Source organism: Schistocerca piceifrons, chromosome 4, assembly GCF_021461385.2.
Source record: "Schistocerca piceifrons isolate TAMUIC-IGC-003096 chromosome 4, iqSchPice1.1, whole genome shotgun sequence".
NCBI lineage: Eukaryota > Metazoa > Arthropoda > Insecta > Orthoptera > Acrididae > Schistocerca > Schistocerca piceifrons.
In genome coordinates this window covers 737,017,407-737,041,335 of record NC_060141.1, presented here as the reverse complement: position 1 = coordinate 737,041,335, position 23,929 = coordinate 737,017,407, and positions in this window count along the sequence as shown.

Below are 23,929 nucleotides of genomic sequence, written 5' to 3'. Positions count from 1 at the left end.
TGGAAGGCGTGTACAGGTACAGCTGCCCATGCAGCTTCAACACGATACCACAGTTCATCAAGAGTAGTGACTGACGTATTGTGACGAGCCAGTTGCTCGGCCACCATTGACCAGACTTTTTCAGTTGGAGAGAGATCTGGAGAATGTGCTGGCCAGGGCAGCAGTCGAACATTTTCTGTATCCAGAAAGGCCCGTACAGGACCTGCAACATGCGGTCGTGCATTATCCTGCTGAAATGTAGGTTTTCACAGGGATCAAATTAAGGGTAGAGCCACGGGTCGTAACACATCAGAAATGTAATGTCCACTGTTCAAAGTGTCGTCAATACGAACAAGAGGTGACCGAGACGTGTAACCAATGGCACCCCATACCATCACGCCAGGTGATACGCCAGTATGGCGATGACGAATACACGTTTCCAAAGTGCGTTCACCGCGATTTCGCCAAACACGGATGCGACCATCATGATGCTGTGAACAGAACCTGGATTCATCCGAAAAAAATGACATTTTGCCATTCGTGCACCCAAGTTTAACGTTGAGTGCACCATCGCAGGCGCTCCTGTCCGTGGTGCAGCGTCAAGGGTAACAGCAGCCGTGGTCTCCGAGCTGATAGTCCATGCTGCTGCAAACGTTGCCGAACTGTTCGTGCAGATGGTTTTAGTCTTGCGGACGTCTCTATCTGTTGACTCAGGGATCGAGACGTGGCTGCACGATCCGCTACAGCCATGCAGATACGATGCCTGTCATCTCGAGTGCTAGTGATTCGAGGCCGTTGGGATCCAGTACGGCGTTCCGTATTACCGTCCTATACCCAGCGATTCCATATTTTGCTAACAGCCATGGGATCTCGACCAACGGGTGCAGCAATGTCGCGATACGATAAACCGCAATCGCGATAGGCTACAATGCGACCTTTATCAAAGGCGGAATCGTGATGGTACACATTTCTCCTCCTTACACGAGGCACCACAACAACGTTTCACTAGGCAACGCCGCTCAACTGCTATTTGTGTATAAGAAATCGGTTTGAAGCTTTCCTCATGTTAGCACGTTGTAGGTGTCTCCACCGGTGCCAGCGTTGTGTGAATGCTCTGAAAAGCTAATCATTTGCATATAACAGCATCTTCTTCTTGTTGGTTAAATTTCGCGTCTGTAGCAAGTCGTCTTCGAGGTGTATCAATTTAATGGCCAGTAGTGTAAATGCTATGAACACGAAAATACCATTTATGTTGAGTATTGCTCTCAAATAAAATTTTGTTGTAGCACTCTTCTTCAGTAGGACTTCATAATAGCAGATTTCAGTAGAAGATGCAATTCTCCTTAGTATGTACACTTGCAGCTGCGAGTTAACAGGTTTAAAAACACATTTCGTCTGCTGAGCTGAGTGAGCGAACGAGTTCAGGCCTACCTTCGTGACGTACGCGCCGCGGCCTGTCTTTCTCTTGGGCCTCGCTGGATGCTGTGTGACGTCACTACAGTCGCAGTCCGGTCCCTCCGCACTGCACCAGCAACTGCGTGTTTGCCCTTTAGCTTTCATACAACGGAAAACCCATAGTCTAACCAGGCCGTGGTCTACCGTCTCATCATCGTACACCTTCTTCTGTCTCTAATGAATGTGACTGAACGTTTTACCATACAGAGTAACGAATTTAATCACGGAGAGCTGTTTAACACGCACTTCACTGTCGGGGATTCCCTAAACTTACACACTGCTGCCAACTTTACATAGAGCGCGTTGTTAGTTCTCTAGATTGTCGTACAGATGACAAAATGGTAGATATCGAAATAGACGACAGAGGGATAGAGAAACAAGTAAAATCGCTCAAAAGGGGAAAGACCGCTGGACCTGATGGGATACCAGTTCGATTTTACACAGAGTACACGAAGGAGCTTGCCCCCCCCCCCCCCCCCCCCCCCCCCTTCTTGCAGCGGTGTACCGTGGGTCTCTAGAAGAGCGTAGAGTTCCAAAGAATTGTAAAGGGCACAGGTCATCCCCGTTTTCAACAAGGGACGTCGAACAGATGTGCAGAACTATAGACCTATATCTCTAACGTCGATCAGTTGTAGAATTTTGGAACACGTATTATGTTCGAGTATAATGACTTTTCGGGAGACTAGAAATCTACTCTGTAGAAATCAGCATGGATATCGAAAGAGACGGTCGTGTGAAACCCAGCTAGCGCTATTCGTCCACGAGACTCAGAGGGCCATAGACACGGGTTCACAGGTAGATGCCGTGTTTCTTGACTCCCAAAAGGCGTTCGATACAGTTCCCCACAGTCGTTTAATGAACAAAGTAAGAGCATATGGACTGTCAGACCAATTGTGTGATTGGATTGAAGAGTTCCGAGGTAACGGAACGTAGCATGTCATTCTCAATGGAGAGAAGTCTTCCGAAGTAAGAATGATTTCAGGTGTGCCGCAGGGGAGTGTCATCGGACCGTTGCTATTCACAATATACATAAATTACCTTGTGGATGACATCGGAAGTTCACTGAGGCTTTTTGCAGGTGATGCTGTGGTGTATCGAGAGGTTGTAACAATGGAAAATTGTACTGAAATGCAGGAGGATCTGCAGCGAATTGACGCATGGTGCAAGGAATGGCAATTGATTCTCAATGTAGACAAGTGTAATGTGCTGCGAATACATAGAAAGATAGATCCCTTATCATTTAGCTACAAAAGAGCAGATCAGCAACTGGAAGCAGATAATTCCATAAATTATCTGGGAGTACGCATTAGGAGTGATTTAAAATGGAATGATCATATAAAGTTGATCGTCGGTAAAGCAGATGCCAGACTGAGATTCATTGGAAGAATCCTAAGGAAATGCAATCCGAAATCAAAGGAAGTAGGTTACAGTACGCTTGTTCGCCCACTGCAGTATATTGCTCCCTCCTACGTATATCTCGCGAGGAGACCATGAGGATAAAATCAGAGAGGTTAGAGCTCACACAGAAGCATACCGACAATCCTTCTTTCCACGAACAATACGAAACTGGAATAGAAGGTAGAACCGATAGAGGTACTCAGGGTACCCTCCGCCACACACCGTCAGGTGGCTTGCCGAGTATGGATGTAGATGTAGATGTAGATGGACTGTAGAAGAAAGTTTGCGGAAGTGTGACCAATTCATGATTATTATAGTACCAACTTAATGAAGGATAAAAAAAACGCAGGTGTTACTTTCTCACTGGTCTTCGTAAAAAGAACGCTATCTGCCGTACTCATCCATCACTTCACACCACGCTTACAGTCGCCGGAGTTCTTCACACGCTTGTCGACAGGAAGTTGCTGTCCGGAGCGTGCCCGCCTCGTCCGTCGTTCCCTAGGAGGTGGCCCCGTGACAGTTTTGCGAGGGCGGCCGTGACCGCAGAAACCGACCGCCCAGTGCCGTCCTTCCGTTAGTTAATTTACGGGAGGAAATTGGACTGGAACGTCGTTAAGCTTTCCTTGGCTGCTCCGGCGGACGCTCCATCAAAGATTTCTGCGTCGGCCTCCCAACTTCTGCGGCAAGGCGAATTCCTAATACAGTTAGGACTCTTCTGAGGTTCCCGCGGTGGGACCCGCGCGGCCGCTCCCAGGGTATACAGAAACGTGTTTAACGAACGGGCACCGGGTCGCCTTCTTCCGCGGAGCGAGAAGAACCGCCTCAGCTCACCTCACCTCAGCTCAGCCCCAGCTGCACCGCACTCTCTCGCCCCTATATTATTTACTTCTTTCCTCTTTCGTAGGACAGCATCGAGGGTTACCGCGAGTCCGTTCTACTCCTCGAATTAGGTTGCAGACGGTTTCAGAACACACGAAAATAGATCCGCTTTCAGAGAGCATTAAGACGCGCGTAGCGGTGTCTAAGAACAGAGAGTGCTTGGTAATGGAGATTGAGTGGAACACTGTATACTTCCTGTACTGCGACAAGTACTCAGCTTTAAGAGCACTCGAAACATCTGTCTGTCGGAACCGCTGCTTTATTCCAGCGTGTCACATCTCAGTTGAGAAAAGATACGATAGAAAACGTATGACGTTCTAAGTTGTACTGAGGCAAGAGCTACAGATGGTGCTACTTAAAAATTGCGCCAACTGAAGCGAAGAGCACGCCGATAATTTGCTGTAATAAAAGATGAAAAGACTGTCGTCTCGCCTACTTGCCACAGTCCTCAGTTTCGATTGTTAATTACCACTAAATTAACACTCGGATTTTGTTCATAACAGTACTGAAGAACATTTTGATACTACGCTATCAAAACATTCTTAACTTCAAGCAGTTTTATGACGGGGACATGCTGAATAGCAATGCCTCCGAGTTTCTTACGTGAAAACTCTAAAGGCTTTTTAAATAAAACAAAAAAGGGCCGCTCGTATTGTATTATCGCGAAATAGGGGAGATAGTGCCACAGACATGATACGTGAATTGCAATCATTAACGCAAAGGCGTTTTTCGTGGAGATGGGATCTTCTCATGAAATTTCAACCACCAGTTTTCTCCTCCGATTGCGAAAACATTCTGTTGACACCCACCTACATAGGGAGAAATGATCAAAACGATAAAATAAGAGAAATCAGGGCTCGCACAGAAAAATTTAAATGCTCGTTTTTCCCGCGTGCCTCTCGAGAGTGGAACGGTAGAGAGAAAGCTTGAAGGTGGTTCATTGAACTCTCTGCCAGGCACTTTATTGTGTATAGCAGAGTAATCAGGTAGATGCAGATGTAGGCGGTATTTGTAACTCACAAGGGAGTGATGCAACCAGACATGTCGAAACCTTTCCTGAAATTTCTCAGACTGGAAGAATAAACCGAAAGAAATGGAGTGTCAAATTTTTAGCTCCTAAAGTGCACTGCAAGTATTTAAAAAAATATTAAAGCTACTTACTTTTTTCCGTACGAAGAACCGTTTATGACGGCGGTTCATACACTCGTTCCTGTCGAGCACGCGATCGGCGAATAAGGGAACGCAGACCTGACATGAGAACGTTGCGCCGCGTAGTTTGACGTGCAAAGTGCACACACACGAATTTTACACACTGAAACCACATCGAACTTGTCTGAAAACATTAGTTTCTTCAATTATTTGTATTACTTATCGACACCTAAAGTATTGCAGATGTATTTGTTTCACAAGTGTCTAGCAGGGCAAAGAAAATCGTGTCAGTGTGTTATATTACATTATAGACAATTTTCGGACTTTAATTTGTTGACATTAAGTTTTATCAATTGCTGTAGCACAGTTCATATGATAATTTTTGAATAAAGTGTGATTTATTAACAACGAAACAGTTCCTTGTTTAGTCCATGTAATCGTCATAAAATGTCAAGTGTCTATTAGATGACAAAAACGAATATTTTCCTGACAGCAGGAACACCTGACAATGTTAATGCATTCTTGCACTTCTTAGTAAAAAAACTAGTTTTATTTACACAGAATTATAATGGATTAAGAAATGGTTGTGGACGCTATACTGCATATTGTGCTGCGTACCAGGCGTACTTGAATAAATTAGTAAAATGTTCTGATATAAACTGACAGTACAGAAATGAGTAAAGTTCAACAGTGCGGTTCCATTGATAAATCTGAAATGACAAAGAGGTATCGAAAATTATTTTGTTTGACAATTTTCTGGAAATTGCTTTATTGTTGATTTTTTGATTTTTTTTTTTTCGAGAGGTTGAATCACAGTAGTATTTCCCGGTGGAATCCTAATTACTTTGACAGTCCTTTCGTCGTCCTCCTAAAACCAGAGATATGGTAATGTACAGTGTAAGACACTAACAAAAGAAATGAAATAATTATTCTCTGCAAATGGGTTCGGATGTATCAGTGAAAACTATGCTCTGTTTTTCTCCAGGTTTTGCTGCGTCGGTTACAAGACTTTTGCAGGTAGACAGTCCTTTTATCTTTGATTTTTGGTCCTAATTTGGCATGATGTTCCCGAAGACAGAAATAAAATTGCTGAAACAATAATCCACTGCTACTTATCACTGGCATTGCGATGTACAAATGTGCCATAGCATTAGCGACTGTACAAGCGACTCTATCTTTTTCTCGATCGAAATGATAAAATGAGGTTGGCAGGAAACCTGACTGTTTGGCTCTATACGCAGCTTTTACGGGGATCTCAGGTAGAAATTTTTCTCTAGCATTATCTGTCAATGACAGTTTCTCTACACGTTTACTTGTGCTAAACGTAATTTTCTGACTTCATTTTCGTATAATTTCCTGAGTATGATTAAACAGCTCGAAGAAGCCAGGAACTTAGTAACGTTCGTCTCACTTGTAACCTAGACCGCGCAGTGTCACATGCCTCCCTCAGTAACAGTGTACACGAACAGTTATAAATCTGTCGAATAGTTTTGCTTTCACACTTTTGCGAGTTTCATTTTGGGGCATATTTCGTACTTCGTGTAAATCTTTCTTCCGTTTATTAAACTCATGTTCAGATTTTACGAAACGAAAACTGGCTTTGCACGCTGCTGAAGTTTGACCGTTTTCTCCCTTCTTCGACTAACCAAAACGTTTACAACCTTTTCTTTGTCACTGAAAGCTATTACTGTATTTGTTTTCTTTGGGCTTTGAAGGTAGTCTATTTTTAATCTGCGTTTTAATTAGCACAGTCATTGCTTGACCTATTATTCACGTAATCGTCCGGCTTATTTCCCCTTTTCTTCTGAAAATCGTATTTCCACGTATTTCTAACTAACATTCGAATGAATTTCAAAAAAAAATTGGCTAATAACTAACACATATGTACGTCTTCAAGGGATTTCGATTGTACACCACGTTCTTCATACTTTATTTTTGGACGGTTCAAAACATTAATTGGATTCCACATTACTGTGAAATTCTGGAACTTGCACAAAGAGAGATGCTGTTAGCAACTGTTAGGATGCGAGTCTCTAACCACTATATTTCTAAGAGCCCAATATTACTACTTCGATGCTAATAGTAAATGGGTGGAAGGTGGCCAAAGGAAGTGTCGCCATAGAAATCTAAACAGGTAAGTAAAAGACATAAATGTACTTTAAATAAATATAATTTGTTCAACTTGTGCGAAAGAAATGCTACACTGTTGACAAATTGTGGCAGCTACGGCTATCTGTAAGCAGAGGCCCGACATGCACGTGCGTCTGTTTACAGTGAATGTTTGGATGTGGAGCCAACTGTCAACAACTCAGTATGACACTCGGCCCCAGCTAGCAAGCAGAATTAATCTTGAACTGGAAAACTGGTTACCAGGTGGCCGCCGCCTATACCACCTTCCTGGCGGTCTGCGTTGGTCGGCGGCCTGGAGGCTTTTCATTGGTGACAATGATCAAAGTGCCGTTCGCGGCGCTCGCAGCAACATTTGAGGCCCGGCTGTAGCAGTATCGACAGCCTACGATGCTACAGGAGCCACTGTTAATTGTTACTGATACTGAATGAGTTGCAGATTCGAGCGTATAATAACTGTGAACAACTGTGCCAGAGAAACTATCATTTGAAACTGAAATTCTCGTTACGAGTTACGATGGTGCTGTGCCGCTTTACCTGTTTACCAGTGCGCCGTAAATCGAGGATATGTGCCCGCCATGTTTCGCAAGAGCTGTCTGCTGCAACTGTGGCAGGGTTAACATTTGTCCAACCACCTGACGAGCTAATAATTCGGCAAATTTACAATTTTTTTTAAAATACTTGCAGTGTGTCTTAGCAGCTAATATTTTGACACGCGTTTCTTACTTAAAAAAAAAAAAAAAGAAAAGAAACATTCAGGGCGGATTTCGACATGTCGTATAGGACCGTTATCTTGTCAGTTGGAAGTTGATAAAGTATTATTATATCTTTGTGCAATGAAAGCGATTGACGGTTCTGGGAGTGACTTATGGAGGTGTACGTATGATTATGCAACACTATTGTCAACGAATGTTTATAACAAAAACGGCTGGACGACCTATAACCCTTTCAGACGATGTGGTTCCGTTTCATGCCACCCTGGATTTTCTCATTTCGTGGCATATGCACAGTAGCTGTATCTGTATCCACCCTTTACGTATCCAGTAGGTGCTGCCCTCTAGCAACTGCAGCTTGAATTACTTCATATATTTCAAATGATAACAGTTAGACGAGCAAACGCAGGAACCATTTTTGTGTGCGGTGCGCTATTGTTTCTGTTTTCAAATTTGTCTCTATAAGGCATGTTTTGCGCATTTATTAGGTACAGAAAACCGTCCTCTTCCAATTTATACTCTGTGTATTGCGACAATACAATTTATTGTCGTAATTGTTGACGTGGTACGTTTTGAAACCGCTGCGGGTCTAACTGTGACATGACTAGATGCGACAGGCTGTTGTATTTCAAGTCCACGGTTTCACAGAATAAAGGTAGAGGAAAGGGCTGATACTAGCAATGAAAGCAGAGATGATGCGTTAGCTGCGGACAGTGATGTCGATTTGTGGATAATATGCTATAACAAGTAGTTTTCCAGACAAATCAGGGAGTCCTGGACGTCGTGGTACTTCATCAGAACCATTAGCAAATAAAATGTAAAACTGTATTTCCAGCTGTAAAGCACATAACAATAGCAAAGAATCTACCAATACATGCCACCTCAAGGTACTTTGTACACAACAGCACAATGAAGGATCCTCACAGAATCAGATGGAAGTGTGCTCTCTCTGAAGTAGCTCTACGCCTACCTGCAGAAAGGAACTGGATTTTACCTTACCACCAAAAGTAACATTTCATGCGCAGTCGCTCCATTTGAAATCGCCCCGTATGAGCTCAGTCAATGTATGTACACTTGCTTTTCACGTTGTTCCGTCTCAGTGTACGTTTAATAATTTAATTAAAAAAATTTCAAGAACTCAAATTTTTAATATTTCAAGTCTTCAAGGTATAAATTACGGATGTCATCACTTGGTGCGATAAAAGCCTTAGCTCTTTTCTTCGTAGTTCCGTTCACGCCTTCCATCAAATGCAATGGACTTTGATTCTATGTACCATCTTCGTGCTCGGACAACTTCACTGGATAAATACAAGCTGGGGCAAAAATTGTCTATCCTGTGTTTTTCCTGATGTGGCATGAGACCCTCACAGGTCCTGCTGCTTCAGTAGAAATGATGACAGTTGTGTGCCATGTGTGTTAACACAGAAAAAAGAAGCGCATACTAATTGTTGTTAGTAACAGCTGAATTGCGATTTAAGTCAGTATCAGTTCCTTAAAATACAAACGCAGTTCCCTGAATCATCTTTACTTTTTGACTGTGTTTCAGAACTATCCGATATCTGATTAACCTTATCACCAATTTATTGTGGCTTGATGACAAACAGTTTTAAAATTTGGGATTAGTTAGATAGGTTTGTTGTTTCTCACCAACTCTGATTACCTTCTACATCAAAGACGTGATAATGAAGACGCGACAAGCAGAGAAGTAAAGAGTAAGCGTACGAGTTCCGATGATCAACCGCGTCGGATTAGCTGATGACGTCATACCGCTTGGAAATAAAACAATACCACATCAAAGAACACTGTCCGCGTCTGATGTAGGATTTTAATAGTATGGAATAAGAATGAACACAGAAAAAACTAAGACGATGAGGTTATTTGAAAAAGAAGTAACCAAAGAAGAAGCCATAGAGGGACAAATTAAACGAGTCGCACGAGACAGGCATTTGTGGAGCATATAGCTGATAACTGGACGAATAAAGAAAAAAAATGAAGAACCGCAATGGTAAAGCAAGTATTCTTAAAAGAGAAACGCTTACTCTGCTACGAAATGGGGTTGGAGTTGTGGAAAAGGTTTGTTAAACGCTGCATATGTGTTGTCTTTCAATACGGATATGGAAGCTGGAAACACAGACAGAGACAGAAACCTGAGGCATTCGAGAATTGTGTTTGCTGGAGAATGGAGAAATAAAATGGTAGAGAAAGAAAAGAACAGTGAAGCAATGGAAAGTGTAAAAGAAAATAACTCTCCCTAACCTAGTTAAGAAAAGGAAAACAAAATGGGTGGGGAGATGCTGAGGAGAAAAGGAATTCTAACGAAAGCTACCGATGGTGCAGCGGAAGGACAAAAAAATGGTAGAAGAAGAATAAAAACGCTAGTTGAAGCGAAAATAGGAATGTGCCAAACTAGAAAGCAGTTTACCTGGAACAAGGTCAGATGGAGACAGCAATGGTGTCAGGAAACTGCCTACGGTCAGAACACATTGATGATGATGATGATGATGATAGTATTTGCGTATTCTCTTCTGTTCGAACTGAAACATCATAGTTTACAGCGTGTCAAGGCTCGCGTCACGAAGAGCCAGATGCTTTATTCATTCTAACTATTTTGACTCAAGTTAAGTTATAAAGATATACTAATGACTTCTGCCTGCGACATGTGAGAAAAGCGGAAGATACGAGGCAGCCGGTGGCCAGTGACTGTCCACATGTACATGAGAGCAATGTACATTACTATATGCTTGTAATGCTACGACATGTGGTCCTGTAGCATGGCGTAGTCGAGTGGGTACAAGCCGAGCTCGTTCGAAAAGCTGCCGTTGCGAGTTAACGAACTTTGGGAATTGCTTGTCGTTTTGGAGGAGAATTGTATATTTTACAAACAAATAGTAACTGTATTCATTATATATTTTGTAAACAAACTAGTGGAGTATCCGGAGTTGCCACGGGTATGTGTGTATTCCAATCTTCTATTTGTTCATCTCACCCTAGCTCTGTCCACTCCTCTTTCACTCCTGTCTGTCAAACTCCTCTGCGCCCTCTCTTTGCCCCCACTTGCTGCAGCACCGTCCCCTCCCCGACACCCAACTCTCTGTCCATCTGCACCTTTCTCTGTCCGTATTCCCCTCCCCTCTATCTGTGTCCTTCTCGTCCTTCCCCCTCTTTGTCTGTCTATCACCTCATCTTCAATTCTACCTTCACGTTACCACGCTCACCCCAGTAGGTGTCCCGTTGTTCTTACTCTCTCAGTATTTCTCTCCAGATCGCAACCGACATGTGTACCAAATTTGAAGGAAAACGTTCCAGGGGTAGGATGAGCTTTTTACCCGTGGGTTTGCACGCGTACGCACGTTTCAGACATATTTAAAGTATCTTACAGGTGCATATATTTCACCTGTATCTCTACCAAGTTTCACCCTACAGTTCATTTTCACGTAATTCAATGTTTATGACGTCGTATACTCTGAACTGTTAGGTACTGCACAATCACATAATTCGGCAGGTACAGTGTTGCAAATAGAGTGAATAGTAAAGAAGTAATGGAACGTCATATAGGATGCTGGAGTATTTCACGCGTCTCAGTGACGTCATATCTCTTGAACTGTGTGTCATACAATGGTATATTTTTGTAGTTACAGTCAGTGGCAAACGTGGATTCTGTTCATTGAAAGTGTTACGAATAGAATTAGTAATAACTCTCATTCCCAAATGCTGAGTGACTACTGGAATTTGAGCGTCGTGAGTTGCACCGCTTTCTTACCCCTACCCCCCACTCCTATGGTAGCTACGTGGTTCTTACTCCACAGCGAATCTTTCCGGAAAGTAAGTGATATATGTGTATGAAGTCGGGTTGAAATCGGTCCAGTGGTTTACGAGGAGGTGTGAATCATAGATACATCCATATATACGCCGTATATCCAATTTTGTATGTGTGCATTACAGCCGTAAAGCCATAGACCTCCTCCATAGCTGAATTATCGCCGGCACGGTGGGTCAGCGTGTTCGGTTATAAGGAAAAAAAAAGACTGTGTCAAGTCCTCATCGAAGAACTTTACTAGGTGTTATGCAACATCCACTCTGACACAATGACGAATAATGGTGGAGACAGAATGAAGGAAAAACTGGTTTGCGTCGCCGCTGCTTTAGGTGCGTAAAGATTCCCAATGCCTCATCAAATTTTTTATGAGGTCAGGAAGCTAGAAACGGGTTTTGCTCAGCCTCGAGAGACTAAATGAGGTGCTGCTTGAATAAAAAACCAGCAGCATAGCACCATTGGGCTTCATCTACGGGCAACGACGGCCGCAGGGATTCAAATTCAAGTCCAGCCTGTCCGGTTATTGTTAGGTCTTTGATAAATGAAGTAGAGAACACATAGCTATGATTCGCTCCTAGCTAATGACGCAAGCACAAGGAATAAGGACAAGGTGTGTTAAGTGAACCTGTCATAAGGATGTACAGAGATACCAGCGTATGTTATACTCATGTTTTCCTTCAGTGTTCGAACGAGCCTAACACAAAATGTCTCAATCACGCTACTCCCAGAGCGACCGAGGCAAACTACAAGGGGGTGACAAAGGCTGTGGGACGTCTCCTCATACCGTGCTGGACCTCGTTTTGCCCGGCGTAGTGCAGCAACTCACCATGGCATGGACTCGTCAGGTCTTTGGAAGTCACCTGCAAAAAATAGAGCCATGTTGCCTCTATGGCCGACTGTAACTGCCAAAGTGTTGCCGGTGCAGAGTTTTGTGCACGAACTGACTTCTCGATTATGTTCCGTAAATGTTCTATGGGATTCACGTCGGGCGATCTGGGTGGCCAAATCATTCGCTCGAACTATTCAGATCGCTCTTCAGAGCAATCACGAACAGCTTGGCCCAGTGATATGGAGCACTGTCACCCATAAAAGAATCCACAGTTGTTTCAGAACGTGAAATCCGTGATTGGCTGCATATGGTCTGCAAATAGACAAACATAGCTACTCAGTCCACTGCGTGTAAACACAGCCCACACCATTATGGAACCACCACCAATTTGCACAGTGCCTTGTAGACAACCTGAGTCCATGGTTCAGTGCGGTTTCCGCCACACTCGGAACCGACCATCAGCTATTACCAACTGCAGTCGGAACTCATCTGACTATGTCACTGTTTACCAGTCGTCTAGAGCCCAACCGACATTATCACGATGCCAGGGGAGGCGCTGCAGCGGTGTCGTGTTGTTAGCAAAGACACTCGCGTCGTTCATCTGCTGCCACAACCCATTAACGCCAAATTTTACTGCACTGTCCTAACGGATACGTTCGGCGTAAATACCACATAGATTCATATGGCTATTTCACGCATTGTTGCTTGTTTGCTAGCGCTGACAGTTCCGCTTCGTTGTCCGTGGTGAGAGGTAATGCCTGAAATTTGGTATTCTCGGCACACTCTTGACACTGTGGTCTCGGAATAATGACATCCCTAATGGTTTCCGAAATGCAATTTCCCACAAGTCCGTTGAGCGGCCACAATGTGTGCATATCGCTATCCTGTGACTTCTGTCACATTGGTATAGAACGTGACGATCATCCAAGACCACGTTTGCGCCTACCACTGTTCCGCAAACTAGGGAAGAGGAGCGTGGCCGGATCTACGGGGTATGGTGGTGGGGATGAATCGGAGTATCTCCGCGGGAGGTAATTTCAGGGGAACCTAAATTCATAATCTTGATGAAACAAGCCTTGTTTCACAAAGCGCCCACGATCTAGCGTTCGTTGCTCTGTCGATTAATCATATGGTTTTGAAACGCGTCTCTATTGGTTACTGAATCTTTTTGAAGATATTCTAAGTTCATGCCTGAACGAATCATAAGTTGATTTTTGAATGCGTGCATAGTGTACGTGATGTCTCTCCCAGGGGAATCCCCGGTTTTGAAACGCTTCCGTATTGGTTTCTCAATCTTTTTGAAGACATTCTAAGTTCATGTCTGAACGAATCATGAGTTGATTTTTGAATGCGTGCATAGTGTACGTGATGCCTCTCCCAGGAGAATCCCCATCGCATTTGAAATGAAAAATTTGCCGCAGAAAAAAAGAGACGGGCCTATACGAGCAGAGCCCAACAATCCCGAGCGGATGAATACCAATCGCTGTTTGTTTATGTGGTTGATAGGGTGTGCGATTGATAAACGTTACTAGCGCAATCTATAGATTCAGACTACCAGGGTGGAAATAATTGACTAACAAGAATAACAACCAAGAAAGATTACATATTATTTTTTCGGTGTGTTTTTGCAGATCGCTACACTACTAAGGGCCAGTTGTACATTCACTGGGTAGCAGCTGTTTAAGTTCTATTCACGGAACAGAGCGGGAAACGTGTTGTACGAACACGTAATAACGCCTAACTGGAGAATAAATGCGGAATAGCTATAACGGTGATTCTGGAAGTGTTAGTGAAGTTAACCGGAGAATAAGTTTTGCCAGTGGCAGGAATGGTTACAGAATTAGTTATGGCAAGATTGTTTGTCAGAACGAGAACGGAGAAGAGACGTGAACGTCACGAATTATCGGAAGAATTTCAACTTTCTAAATTTCTATAAAAATTTCGTACTACTACTACTACTTTTCGATCTCATGCTTGAGAAACTGGAGCATGAGAATAAAATGTGAAATTATTTCCTAACAAAAACTTTTTGCTCGTAGTAGGCATAATTGGCGTTTGATATTGGTACTAAGTTATTTATATTCTGTTTTGTTATTTACGTAAATGAGATGAATAAAAATGTCCTTTTACTTGGGTGTCTTACAATTGCTGCACTATTAGAAAGGCGTATTTCGTTTTATCTAGCAGAGAGTGAAAAAACAGACGAAATCAAATCGAGAAACCACAACAGTCCTTGATACAACGCCGCTTTTTCAGTTTTAGATAACGTCATGTTGATTTTTCATGCAGTGGAACGATTGACGAACTTTAGTGAGGTAATAGGTTCTTTCGCAGAAAGGAAAGCAACCGTGTAAAATTGTATCAAGATTAGAGGATTAGAGAGAAAAAAAATGCTGGAACCTAAGGATTGATGAAATACACTACTGGCCATTAAAATTGCTGTTCCAAGAAGAAATGCAGGTGATAAACGGGTATTCATTGCACACATATATTATACTAGAATTGACATGTGATTTCATTTTCACGCAATTTGGGTGCACAGATCATGAGAAAACAGTACCCAGAACAACCACCTCTGGCCGTAATAATGGCCTTGATACGCTTGGGCATTGAGTCAAACAGAGCTTGGATGGCGTGTACAAGTACAACTGCCCATGCAGCTTTAACACGATACCACAGTTCATCAAGAGTAGTGACTGGCGTATTGTGACGAGCCAGTTGCTCGGCTACCATTGACCAGGCGTTTTCAATTGGTGAGAGATCTGGAGAATGTGCTGGCCAGGGCAGCAGTTGAACATGTTCTGTATCCAGAAAGGCTCGTACAGGACCTGCAACATGCGGTCGTGCATTATGCTGCTGAAATGTAGGGTTTCGCAGGGATCGAATGAAGGGTAGAGCCACGGGTCGTATCACATCTGGAATGTAACGTCCACTGTTTAGAGTGCCGTCATTGCGTTGTTGTCTTGCAAACGTCCCCATCTGTTGACTCAGGGATCGAGACGTGACTGCATTATCTGTTACAGCCATGCGGATAAGATGCCTGTCATCTCGACTGCTACTGATACGAGGTCGATGGGACCCAGCACAGCGTTCCGTATTACCCTCCTGAACCTGCCGATTCCATATTGTGCTAACAGTCATTCGATCTCGACCAACGCGAGCAGCAATGTCGCGATACGATAAATCGCAATAGCGATAGGCTATAATCCGACCTTTATCAAAGTCGGAAACGTGATGGTACGCATTTCTCCTCATTACACGAGGCATCACAACAACATTTCACCAGTCAACGCCGGTCAACTGCTGTTTGTGTATGAGAAATCGGTTGGAAACTTTCCTCATGTCAGCACGTTGTAGGTGTCACCACCGGCGCCAACCTTGTGTGAATGCTCTGAAAAGCTAATCATTTGCATATCACAGAATCTTCTTCCTGTCGGTTAAATTTCTCGTCTGTAGCGCGTCATCTTCGTGGTGTAGCAATTTTAATGGCCAGTAGTGTATATACCGTCTTGCTTGTCTCTTGTTATTGGTGGCTAAGTTTCCTGTATTTAATTTTATGTCACAGAAAAGAGAAAGGTATTAACTGATACACAATAAAGAATAAAAATTTTCTGATGAGTTCTTATTCTCCCGATCACAAATAATCCCACCCAGTAATAATTGTGAGGATTAAAAAAAAAGCGGGATAGGATGTCAAACCTGTCGACTGGGAGTAGGTGAGGCACCATTGATCATTTTAACTTCCACTGTGCTAAATGTAGGCTTGATGGCTATCATTATAAACTATACAAGTTTGAACTCCCCTGAGCGAAATACAGTGACGTGCGATAGAAGAATGCTGTGTTGTGTGAAGGGGCGTGGCACTGCAACTTTTCACACTAAAGACAAATAACATATCTGAGATTTCCTCGAACATTCATCAACGTCTTCAGAAAGATGTGCGCTACAAAATGAACATATTTTTGAAAAATTGAATTTTCAACAATGAAGTGTTTGCCTCAGTCGGGAAATATCGTATGTCCGTGGCTGCTAAGCATACGTCAAATTGAAATGAACAAAGATACCGAATATATTTTCGTTTTCCACCCGAGAAGAATAAATAAACAGTTATTTTATTTGATGATGAATTTTTAGTATCTTAGAAACAAGACAGAGTCACTTAGAATCCTAAGCAGTTAGTTTCTGTTATAACTGACATATATAAGGTTCTTTAGTTATTTTGCACCGAAACCAGCTTTTCTACTTTTATACCCAACCATAGGCTTAAGGCGTAATGTGCACTTAGTGGTTAGTTTGCACCTTATAAACAGTATACTAGGCGACACTGGCAGACAAGACTCGACTGATATATTTCTTAATCATTTAGTATAACTACAAGAAAAATGGAGAATTTACGAAACAACTACAGCATTGTGCCAATCCATGAAAAGCCGGCCGCGGTGGCTGAGAGGTTCTAGGCGCTTCAGTTCGGAACCGCGTGAATGCCACGGTCGCAGGTTCGAGTCCTGCAACAGGCATGGATGTGTGTGATGTTCTTAGGTTAGTTAGGTGTAAGTAGTTCTGAGTTCTAGGGGACCGATGACCTCATACGTTAAGTCCCATAGTGCTCGGAGCCATATGAACCATTTTGAACCATGAAAAGCCTGAACACGACAGATAACGGGAGGGCTACTAATGTACGGTACATGTATTTACACGGAGCACAGTCAGTCGGTAGTAGGGTCTAGTGGGGCCTAAACAGCGTTGCTTTCTCGGCAACGTTTGTTTTCAACGGAATGAGCGTTCTATTTAGGAAGACACCATATCACGTGTCATTCTATGTGGATTGTGAATGAGCATTCATTATTTATAATACTAGTTAACCTTCATTAACAGTTTACAAATTATCAGTACACAGTGGAACTTTAGACAACAGTTCATTTGATAGGCTCAGATAGACAGTATCAACCGGCTTCTCATCATTATTTGGAGTTGATTACACAAGAGAACAGCCATCAAACAGTAAGCCACCTACGTAGAGGGCTATATCTGAGGGGAAAAGGAGAACAGAATACTGTGGTATTTACGTCGCGACGATTAAGACTGGTGCCATCTCAAGGTGCAGTACGGGTAACACATTTATCCAAAGGAGGAACTACCTGTGCGGCGTGTGCGACAGAGTAGGTCTAGAGCGGTGGTGAATAGATTTATTGGAAAACGCTGAGGTATCATTTGGGGCGGTTCACTTCTAAAGAAGGCGGAAAGTCTTCTGTTTTGAGGTAATTAGACAACCTGCAATCAAGACCACATCCGTTCAACATAAACCAGAGCAATTTTTTTATGATTTGCCTCTGGTGAACCACCAAATGAAAACTCCTCTGCTAAAGCAATGTTAACTAGTAATCAAAACTGCGACCTTAGAGAGGCGTCTGACGTTGTCAAAAACGTTTCGCCGCTCCAGCGCCACTAGTGGAATAACTCACTCAAAAACAAAAATTCAAAGCAGTCTATTAATGCCATAGCTTCACGCAGAGATTTAGACAAGCCCACTTCGCGAAATTGCTGCAAATAAAATAAGCACACTTGCATATCACTTCACTCTCTAAACTAAACCATTGGTCAGTGAATTAAAATCATTTTACATTCTTCCAATAACATGACCGGCACTGATCCTCGCGGAGCAAACTCCCCTAACAGCTCGTATGATAACCAGTGAAAAATGCGGTAGGCCTAGCCTGTAGCACCTGCAGGGTGCGTCGTAATTCGTGCTACATTCTTATGGAGGTTGTAGAGGAGTACAAAAAGTTATACATAAGAACCCATGTCCGGAAACATCATCCAACGATGCTACAGAGCTTGAAAGCCACAGTCGTTGACGTCTATATACACTCATGCTTATAAATTAAGGACAATTGCAGAATGTGGTGCCACACAATGTGGCACTACACAAAAATGGCGCTAATAGCATTGGCACGTAGGGAATACACACGACACAGATCTCTCAGTCCACAGTATTGGTGGTAAGTTGAGAAAACCGTCCCGAAACACATGTGCTACCAAACGCCACTGCTTCCTGCACATGTAAACACACATCAATATCGGATATGATCACCATGCACACGTACACAGGCCGCACAACAGTTTGGCATACTCTGGATCAGGTGGTCGAGCAGCTGCTGGGGTATAACCTCCCATTCTTGGACCAGTGCCTGTCGGAGCTCCTGAAGTGTCCTAAGAGTTTGAAGACGTGCAGCGATACGTCGACCAAGAGCATCCCAGACGTGCTCGATGTGGTTTAGGTCTGGAGAATAGGCAGGTCACTCCATTCGCCTGATATCTGTTTCAAAGTACTCCTCCACAATGGTAGCTCGGTGGAGCCGTGCGTTATCACAAATCAGGAGGAAGGTGGGATCCACTGCACCCCTGAAATGGCGGACATACTGGTGCAAATTGAGGTCCCGACACGCCTGACCTGTTACAGTTCCTCTGTCAAAGACATGGAGGGTTGTACGTGCATCGATCATAATCCCACCCCACACCATTAAACCACGACCTCCATACATGTGCCATTTAAGGACATTAATGGGTTGGTGTCTGGTTCCTGGTTCAAGCCAGATGAAAACCAGGCGATAATCACTGTACCTGGACTCGTCCGTGAACATAACCTCGGACCACTGTTCCAATGACCATGTACTGTGTTCTTGACGCCAGGCCTTACGGGCTGTCCTCTGACCAGGGCTCAGTGGAATGCACCTTGCAGGTCTCCGGGCGAATAAACCCTGTGTGTGTGTCAGTCGTCTGTAGACTGTGTGTCTGGAGACAACTGTTCCAGTGGCTGCGGTAAGGTCCCGAGTAAGGCTACCTGCAGTACTCCGAGGCCGTCTGCGGGCACTGATGGTGAGATATCGGTCTTATCGTGGTGTTGTACACTGTGGACGTCCCGTACTGTAACGCCTGGACACGTTTCCTGTCTGCTGGAGTCGTTGCCATAATCATAAGATCACACGTGCTACGACCTGCTGTGTTTGTCCAGCCTTCAGTCGTCCCAGTATTCTACCCCTCATAACGTCATCAATATGTGTTCTTTAAGCCATTGTCAATACACAGTCACCTTTAGGACGTCTTAAAACGTCTGCACACTTACTCGCAGCACTGTACTCTGACATGTACCAACACACCTCTGCGTGGGTGGACTGCAGCAAGCGCCAGAGTGCGACGACCGCAGGTCAAATGCATCGCATGGTCATACCCCGAGGTGATTTAAACCCGCAAACCACCCACCAGAGCTTTGTTTCACCATGTATCAGCATTATACTTAATTTATTAGCATGAGCGTAATGATGTATCAGACTTTGTAGGATGACAGAGAATAACAAATGTATTAATCTTAGGTAAGGGTCCCTGTACCGGAAACGAAGTAACTAAAATTGTAGGCGAACCATTCTGATACCTCTGAGAGTGGAGTACATGTAATGGTATTGTTGTCGCTAAGACTGTAGGGTAGGCAACTTTCAGAGATTGCAATATGGATCAAAAACAGAAAATAGGTCTAGGAAACATAAGCTCTAAAATACGTATCTTAAGAGCTACGATCACTTATTCTATAGAGTATCTGTGTTTCACAGTAGCGAAGATTTCATAAAGTGCTATGTTATCTGTTTTGTCTATTCTACTTCTGTGTTTTCATATCTTTTTCAATTCCAGAGAGCCGCTTGGAATTGGGTTTGTAACTGTTAATAAGTTGAAAATCTGGTGGGTTAGTCTGACACTATTAATGCGTTACATGTATCCACGAACAGTAAACTTCGTTATATCAGTTACAATTTCCTTTCCCCAGTAGTACTCTGTTTGATCTTTGTATTCAGATTAACTTTAGGTCACAATGTTTTCCTTAGAATTCTTCTTTGACATGCTTCCAGTTTTTCAAGATCTCCAAACCTTGTTAGTTTCAGTGTTTTTCATCTGCAAAGATCCTTACCTCTGTTTCATGATGTCGTAGTAGTCTGGTCCAAGTCAAAGATATGTAGTTGTACAATTTTTGACATACGAAGCGCCGTCCGGAGTGGCCGAGCGGTTCTAGGAGCTACAGTCTAAAACCGCGCGACCGCTACGGTCGCAGGTTCAAATCCTGCCTCGGGAATGGCTGTGTGTGATGTCATTAGGTTAGTAAGGTTTAAGTAGTTCTAAGTTCTAGGGGACTGATGACCTCAGAAGTTAAGTCCCATAGTGCTCAGGGCCATTTGAACAATTTTTTGAATATACGAAGCGCCGCTGAAATTTTATGTACTTTAATTTCTATCGGTATATTATGTTTTGTATTTCTTCTCATCCACTCTCCCAGAAGTTAAAACAATTCTGTAGACATTGTTTTCTTGTGAATTCTAAAATTTTTGGGCCATCACTAATTTTTGACATTAATTGTGTAATGGTAATTTTGGTCCCATTTTGGTCGTTTAGTTCTTTAGTGCTAGGATTTGTTCTTTGGCACTCTCCAGTGACTTAGTATGTAAGACCATTTCGTCGCTACACGATCTATGGCTATTTTATATGGAATTCTCACTGGAAGTAGTATTCTACACTTCCCGTATGAAGCCATGGCGACTCCAGTGTCGTGGCCAACTGCTCTACTTATGGTTATGGTTCCATGATGCGAACAGTCCTATCGAAATGGTTTCATAAATTCTCGATTGAGTACAAATCCGGGCAGTTTGGTGCCCAGAGTAGAATAGAAAACTCATCCCTGGGCTCTAGGAACCACGCAGATACACTGCGAGCTGTGTAACAGGTTGCATTGTCCTGCTGCTAGACTCCTCGCGCCGAGGAAAAAGAAACTGCGAGGAGGAATCGACAACGTCTGGAGTCATAGATGCATACTTCCGTTGATCTATTGCGCCTTCCAGAATGTCGGCATCACCCAGGGAATGCCACGAAGACGTTCCCCAAATCATGACGCGTCCTCCTCCGTCCTAGAACCTTACAACGATTGTTGTAGAGCCATATATGCCGACGGTCATCTGTCAGATGGCATATAAAACGTGGTTCATCTAAAAAGCCCGTCTGTTGGCACACACTGGGCGTCCAGTTGAAGTACGGGCGTGCAAATTCCAGCCTTCGTCGCCGATGAACTGCAGTTAGTATGGGTGCATTCACCAGACGCCTGCTATGCAGACGCGCACTTACAGCAACTTCCAATGAACGGTCCAAGAGGAGACAGTCTTGGTAGCTCCTTGGTTCACCTGGGCCGTCGCCTGCACAACTAATGCCCATCTGTTCGCCCGCAGACATCTCTGCAGACGTGATCTCTGGCGTGTGGGACACAACAGCTGTCTCCGCGCTGGTTTTCGATAGCGCCAATTTGTCATGCACGTTGTACATTAAACGTGGCCGCACACCACCAGTCAACAAATTTAGCCATTTCGGAAATGTTTCCACTCTTGGACCGAAATCCAATGATCATGCCCATTTGTACGTCAGGTGAATCGCTACGTTTCCACATTACATCTACATCTACATCTACATCCATGATCCGCAAGCCACCTGAAGGTGTGTGACGGAGGGTACCTTGAGTAGCTCTATCGGATCTCCCTTCTATTCCAGTCTCGTATTGTTCGTGGAAAGAAAGATTGTCGGTATGTCTCTGTGTGGGCCTCTAATCTCTCAGATTTTATCCTCTTGGTCTTTTCGTTAGATATACGTAGGGGAGGAGCAATACACTGCTTGTCCCCTCGGTGAAGGTATGTTCTCGAAACTGCAACAAAAGCCCGTACCGAGCTACTGTCTCTCTTGCAGAGTCTTCCACTGGAGTTTATCTACCATCTCCGTAACGCTTTCGCGACTACTAAATGATCCTGTAACGAGGTGCGCTACTCTCCGTTGGATCTTCTCCCTCCCCCCCCCCCCCCCCTCAACGCCACGCGGTACGGATCCCACACCGGTGAGCAGTATTCAAGCAGTGGGCAAACAAGTGTACTGTAGCCTACTTCCTTTGTTTTCGCACTGCATTTCCTTAGGATTCTTCCAATGAACTCAGTCTGGCATCTGCTTTACCGACGATCAACTTTATATGATCATTCCATTTTAAATCACTCCTAATGCGTACTCCCACATAATTTATGGAATTAACTGCTTCCAGTTGCTGACCTTATCATTTGTAGCTAAATGATAAGGGATCTATCTTTCTATGTATTCGCAGCACATTACACTTGTCTACATTGAGATTCAATTTTCCATTCCCAGCACCAGGCGTCAATCCGTAGTAGATCTTCCTGCACTTCAGTACAGTTTCCCAGTGTTACAACCTCTCGATATAATACAGGATCATCAGCAAAAAGCCTCAGTGAACTTCCGGTGTTATCCACGAGGTCATTTATATATATTGTGAACAGCAACGGTCCTACGACACTCCCCTGCGGCACACCTGAAATCACTCTTACTTCGGAACACTTCTCTCCATTGAGAATGACATGCTGCGTTCTGTTATCTAGGAACTCTTCAATCCAATCACACAATTGGCCTGATAGAACCATATGCTCTTACTTGTTAATTAAACGACTGTGGGGAAGCCGGCCGCGGTGGTCCAGCGGTTCTAGGCGCGCAGTCCGAAACCGCGTGACTGCTACGGTCGCAGTTTCGAATCCTGCCTCGGGCATGGATGTGTGTGATGTCCTCAGGTTAGTTTGGTTTAAGTAGTTCTAAGTTCTAGGGGACTGATGACCACAGATGTTAAGTCCCATAGTGCTCAAAGCCATTTGAACCATTTTTTTGACTGTGGGGAACTGTATCAAACGCCTTGTGGAAGTCAAGAAACACCTCTGAGTCTCGTGGACGAATAGCACGAGCTGGGTTTCACACGATCGTCTTTATCGAAACCCATGCTGATTCCTACAGTGTAGATTTCTAGTCTCCAGAAAAGTCATTATACTCGAACATAATACGTGTTCCAAAATTCTACAATTGGTTGACGTTAGAGATATTGGTCTATAGTTCTGCACATCTGTTCGACATCCCTTCTTCAAAACGGGGATGACCTGTACCCTTTTCCAATCTTTTGGAACGTTACGCTCTTCTGGAGACCTACGGTACACTGCTGCAGGAAGGGGGTAAGCTCCTTCGCGTACTCTGTGTAAAATCGAACTGGTATCCCAACAGGTCGAGCAGCCTTTACTCTTTTGAGCGATTTTAATTGTGTTTCTATCCCTTCTATCCCTCTGTCATCTATTTCGATATCTACCATTTTGTCATCTATGCGACAATCTAGAGAAGGAACTACAGTGCAGTCTTCCTTTGTGAAACAGCTTTGGAAAAGACAGTTAGTATTTCGGCCTTTAGTCTGTCATCGTCTGTTTCGGTACCATTTTGGTCAAAGAGTGTCTGGACATTTAGTTTTGATCCACCTGTCGCTTTGACATAAGACCAAAATTTCTTAGGATTTTCTGCCAAGTCAGTACATAGAACCTTACTTTCGAATTCATTGAACGGCTCTCGCATAGCCCTCTTCACACTACATTTCGCTTCGTGTACTTTTTGTTTGTCTGCAAGGCTTTGGCTATGTTTATGTTTGCTGTGGAGTTCCCTTTGATTCCGTAGCAGCTTCCTAACTCGGTTGTT